Here is a 5,000-nt window from a genome sequence, read left to right on the forward strand (position 1 = left end):
CTTTCACTTTCATCAAGAGGCTTTTTAGTTCCTCTTCACTTTCTGCCATAAGGGTGGTGTCATCTGCATATCTCAGGTTTTGATATTTCTCCTGGCAATCCTGATTCCAGCTTGTGCTTCATCCAGCCCAGCATTTCTCATGATGTATTCTGCATAGAAGTTAAATAAGCAGGGTGACAATATACAGCCTTGACGTACTCCTTTTCCTATTTGGAACCAGTCTGTTGTTCCATGTCCTGTTCTAACTGTTGCTTCCTGACCTGCATACAAATTTCTCAAGAGGCAGGTCAGGTGGTCTGGTATTCCCATCTCTTTCAGAATTTTCCACAGTTTATTGTGATCCACACAGCAAGGGCTTTGGCATAGTCAATAAAGCAGAAATAGATATTTTTCTGAAACTCTCTTGCTTTTTCCATGATCCAGCAGATGTTGGCAATTTGATCTCTGGTTCCTCTGCCTTTTCTAAAACCAGCTTGAACATCTGGAAGTTCATGGTTCATGTATTGCTGAAGCCTGGCTTGGAGAATTTTGAGCATTACTTTACTAGCGTGTGAGACGAGTGCAATTGTGCGGTAGTTTGAGCATTCTTTGGCATTGCCTTTCTTTGGGATTGGAATGAAAACTGACCTTTGCAGTCCTGTAGCCACTGCTGAGTTTTCCAAATTTGCTGGCATATTGAGTGCAGCACTTTCACAGCATCATTTTCCAGGATTTGAAAGAGCTCAACTGGAATTCCATCACCTCCACTAGCTTTGTTCGTAGTGATGCTTTCTAAGGCCCACTTGACTTCACATTCCAGGATGTCTGGCTCTAGGTGAGTGATCACACCATCATGATTATCTTGGTCGTGCAGATCTTTTTTGTACAGTTCTGTGTATTTTTGCCACCTCTTCTTAATATCTTCTGCTTCTGTTAGGTCCATACCATTTCTGTCCTTTATCAAGCCCATCTATGCATGAAATGTTCCCTTGGTATCTCTACTTTTCTTGAAGAGATCTCTAGTCTTCCCCATTCTATTGTTTTCCTCTATTTCTTTGCATTGATCGCTGAGGAAGGCTTTCTTTCTCTCCTTGCTATTCTTTGGAACTCTGCATTCAGATGCTTATATCTTTCCTTTTCTCCTTTGCTTTTTGCTTCTCTTCTTTCCACAGCTATTTCTAAGGCCTCCCCAGACAGCCATTTTGCTTTTTTGCATTTCTTTTCCATGGGGATGGTCTTGATCCCTGTCTCCTGTACAATGTGAGGACACCAAGTCCTACTAATTCCATCCTCAGATTTATCAGATGTCTTCGAATGTCTATTTACATGAACAGCCAGAGGCTTAGTACAGCCCCAGTCATGTCATGCACCAGTAGTGGCACAAACCTCTTCTCAGATGATGAGGGAAGTTTCCCAATACTTCACAAAGCTTAAAATCCCTAGATATGGACTACCACTGGAATCCTCCCACTTTCCAAACTATCTTTTTCTCTGTATGTTCCCCGGCTACTAGTAGCTCAATAAAAAGAAAGAGAGAGAAGAAGAAAAAGAAGAGGGAGGGGAAGGGAAGGAGGGAAGAAAAAGACAACCACGTTCCACTCTATGTTCAGGCCAAAATGACTCCTATCACTTATTCCATCTTCACCAAGAACACTCTTCTCCTCTCTGATAAGACTCCCTACCTTTGTCTTCTCCACAAGGCTGTTCAGGAAGCAACTTCTAAGGTATGTAAATTATGCTGTATCTGCTAGGAATGCAAGCTGATCACTGAAAAGGAGTATTATATAGAAAAAGAAAAATTTAAAGATTACAAAGGTAGGTATACAAACGCAGAATGCAAAATTACACCTAACCTAAAACAATGCTGTGGTTTAGTCACTAAAGTATGTCTAGTTGTGACCCCATTGACTGTAGCCCACCAGGCTCCTCTGTCCACTGGATTTCACAGGCAAGAATACGGGAGTGGGTTGCCATTTCTTTTGCCAGGGGATCTTCCTGACCAAGGGATCAAACCTATGTCTCCTGCACCGGCAGGTAGATTCTTTACTGGTGAGCCACCAGGGAAGCCCAAACTAACAATAAATTACACTAAATGATGTTAAGATGATTTAGCATTCACCACTCAAAAAAAGATACATGAAACTTGGATTTTATAAGTTGTCTTTAATCTAGAACTTTCTTAATGCTCCTTATTGTGGCTTGTGTACCTACTAGTCTACATTCAAGTTCCTTCAGAGCAGGGATAGGAATTCATTCACATACGTATTCAGAGGGCCTAGAAAGTAGAGGCTCAGTAAGTTTTCACTAAATTAAATGAAATAACAATTGCTAGGGGGCACGTCTGCACCTGCTTAAACGTGGCCCACCCTGAGCAGCTCAGCTCAGCCTGGCACAAAACCTCTGAGCACTAGTTGTGGCTGGTGTTGTGGGAACAGCTGCTGCTCTGAGACGCCTTCCCCTAAAGGATAGATAGCTCCAGGGCAGAGACTACATCCCTTATTCCCAAGTTTTCCTCCTCTACCATTTTGTGTCAGAAGGACCTCTGGGCAACTCTTTCCAAACAACAGAGAAGAAGAGACAGGCTGTGAGATGAACACAACTGTGAGCCAAGCAAAGGCAGATAGTACCTCTCCAGTGACAGGTATCTTGAAAGAGATGTGCAAATGGGAACAAAAATAAAAGACAACAAAGGAAAAAAACAAAACCCAACACTTAAACACTAAGGAAAGTACTCGTTTGAGGAAAATACATAAGAAAAAAAATGTTACTGTATATGACATCATACACATGATTGATTAGAAAAGTCACAAATCAGTCTCTTGAGTATTTATAATGTAAATGATACAAAATTTTAGAGGGAATGGGAAGATAAAAAGCGGTTCAAGTATCAAAGCACTAACTGGAGTGATCTTGGTTCTGTGCTCTGCAGAACATGAGGCAATGGACTAATGGAGCCCAGGCTGAAGAACGTACGGGAGCAAAGATGTGAAAAACTGCATAAAACTGTCGGGTAAGCTGCAAAGTGGGGTCCTGCTGGGAGGCAGGGTGACAGAAGCTCTATAAACAGACTGCACAGGCCTTCCTAATTACTGGCTTTTCCATCATTCACTCACTCAGCTGCTAATTATCTTGCATCCATGTGGAAGTTCCTTTGTAGGGTTTTCTCCTCTCTGCCTCTTGGTTTCCTCATCTAGAGAACACGCATAAAAGTCTCTTATCTTTCTGGACTATCCTGGGGCTAAAATGAGAAATGATGTATCAACTAAAATCACATACCTACAACAGGAAGGTGGGTGATGGTTAAACAAAGGTCCCACTATACTGAACAGGAAGAATTAAGCTGGAAAGCGTCGGGGAGCAAGGGTGCCACTGCTGACGGGCTGTCAGGTGAGTTAGTCGTGCTCCCTCACGAGGGCAGTGGGGGTACTTAATCTGGCCACGGCTGTACTCGACACACGGGAGGAGAGGGGACAAGGGCAGGGAGACCAGCTTGGAAGCTGCTGCTCTAACACAAATGGGATGTGAGAAGGTCCTGGAACAAAGGAGTGACTCGTGAATACGAGAAGTGTCAAATCTGAGACACTGAGAAGGAATCGCTGGCTGACCTTAGGGACAAACTGTGAGGAGAGAGTGGTGAAAAAGAATACTCCCATCAATTCACATCTTTAAATGGCTTCAGTCTCATTTTGGAAATAATCTTTCTTTGAAAATCATCACCTGGACATTACTGATTTCACAGACAGACCCTTTGTTTTGCACACAAAATACAGTTTAGTATTTTTCTGCCTTTTCTATAAGCAACATCCTTTCTCCGAGTCAAGTCTAAACGCTTACCAGTCTGTACAAATTACCTCGATCCTTCCAAACTAAACTGCAGTCAGCTTACTCTCACTTATGTCCCTCAATCATTCGGGCCTGAGGAAACACAGCCCACACCCTTTAAAACCCAAGCACATAAAACACTGTGTCATCAGCAGAACAGCAGCACTCTGTCCCTAAGCACCTCATTGTCTCCTAAATGGCTTTTGCTACAAAATAGTCCACTGGCAAAAAGGCTTTACAAAACCTCAGAGCAAAAGGAATGATCACCACCTTTGCAGCCAACCCCTTGGGGAAAACAAGGAGCCACTTAAAACCTGGCTGAGGATTAACCTCACAATAACAAGAAGAAGACCTTTGGGAGCCCTTCACAATTCATGCAAGTATAACACAGAGATCAGGAACGAGGTCCGGAGTGCCTGGGCTCATACGCTGATGCCCCACCTCCCAGCTCTGTGGCCTGAGGCAAAGCATTTCACTTCTCTGAGCCTTAGTCTTCTCACCTCTCAAACTGGGGATTCTCATAATACCTCTTCACAGGGCTGCCGTGAGAAGTAAATTAATCATTACATGCAAAGCACTCAGAACTGTGACTGGCACACAGTAAGTTCTTAAAACATGCAAGCTACTATTATTAACGTTATTATTACTAGAGTTATTCGAATGACCAAATATAACCAATCAGGGTGCAGATTTATGTTCCCCTTCCCAATATGTATTGAGCAGTATGTTGGGTGCTCTGTAACAGAGAAAAGGGAGAAAGATACACAGAAGGAGAAAGATGTGTACACTCAAGAATCATAAACAAGGTGCTGTGGAAGCAGACAATAGGATGCCGTTGTCAGGGAAGTTGAGGAAACATTCCAGAAGAGTCTGCTCTCGAGAAGGACAAGTAGGGGATTTTCCCCTACTTTCTACTTGAGAAAGAATTTCACATGGCAGCAGATAATGTGGTTCCTGGTATGTCAGACCTGAGTCAGCATTTCTAGGCTTCTAGGAAGGGGACACAGCCACCTAAAAGGATGGGATGAAGCAGGCAGGAAGAGGCCTCTCTTCCCTCCAGGGGAGTACATGCTTGCGCAATGGCAAGTGTGTGGGCAGTCCCTGAAAAACTAAACCACAGATTGCAGACAGAACCTCCTCACCTTTCAAGACTGGGTTTAAGACTCCAATGACTTCTCCCCCAAGAGTTTAGTCTACAC

The 5,000-nt window shown here is 43.3% G+C and overlaps 1 protein-coding gene across 17 annotated transcripts in view; it reads right to left on the reverse strand.

Annotated features, from left to right (window-relative positions):
* MAPKAP1 (mitogen-activated protein kinase associated protein 1) overlaps positions 1 to 5,000 on the reverse strand; it is a 234,120-nt gene that overhangs the window by 166,197 nt on the left and 62,923 nt on the right. The window lies entirely within an intron of this gene.

The sequence above is a fragment of the Bison bison genome, unplaced genomic scaffold, assembly GCF_000754665.1.
Source record: "Bison bison bison isolate TAMUID 2011002044 unplaced genomic scaffold, Bison_UMD1.0 scf7180017864193, whole genome shotgun sequence".
Classification (NCBI taxonomy): domain Eukaryota; kingdom Metazoa; phylum Chordata; class Mammalia; order Artiodactyla; family Bovidae; genus Bison; species Bison bison.